We start from the raw sequence: 571 nt of genomic DNA, 5'->3' as shown, positions 1-571 counted from the left end.
GGTGAGGCTGCAGGGTGAGGCTGGGGGGTCGACCGGGCCCGCCCCGATGTGCCCGTTCGTTCCTACTTCACCTGCCGTCAGGGCGCCCGGGCCAGGTTTGAGTGAGATCGCTGGTGCCTGGAAACCGTTTCCATGGCTACTCTTCTCAGACCCTCTCCCCAGTTGGTTGGGTCGAGAAGCCGCATGGGTTTGAAGGACGAGTCTTTTGGCCTTGACGGAGGGGCCACGGGCTGTTCCTGAAGAGAGGCTTTGATTTCCTTCGGTTGTCATTTTCAGCTTAGCGGTTGCAGACTGTGAACGCGAGCCTGCAAACCCGAACTTGGCGGTCAGGCCAGGACGCGAAGGGACTGCTGGGGCTGTGTGTGTCCCGGACGTGGGTCAGGGCGTGCCTCTGTGAAGGGGGCAAGGGAGGCTGCGGCGGGGGCGGTGGTGTCCAGGGAACGTGGCCGCTCCCTGTGAGGGGAGCTTCGGCCCAGCCAGGGGACACCCGCAGGCGGCTTCGGAAGGACTTTGGAAGCAGCGTGTACTCTGCCTGCCCACGGTGGGGGGAGGGAGGCGCGGGAGGGTGGGG

At 65.3% G+C, this 571-nt stretch overlaps 1 protein-coding gene across 1 annotated transcript in view; it reads left to right on the top strand.

Annotated features, from left to right (window-relative positions):
- Nucleotides 1–571, top strand: part of LOC103257808 (janus kinase and microtubule-interacting protein 1) — a 58,352-nt gene that overhangs the window by 32,333 nt on the left and 25,448 nt on the right. The window lies entirely within an intron of this gene.

The sequence above is a fragment of the Carlito syrichta genome, unplaced genomic scaffold, assembly GCF_000164805.1.
Source record: "Carlito syrichta isolate Samal-C Ts95f unplaced genomic scaffold, Tarsius_syrichta-2.0.1 Scaffold81555, whole genome shotgun sequence".
Lineage (NCBI taxonomy): Eukaryota > Metazoa > Chordata > Mammalia > Primates > Tarsiidae > Carlito > Carlito syrichta.
This window is presented reverse-complemented; position numbering and strand designations above follow the sequence as displayed.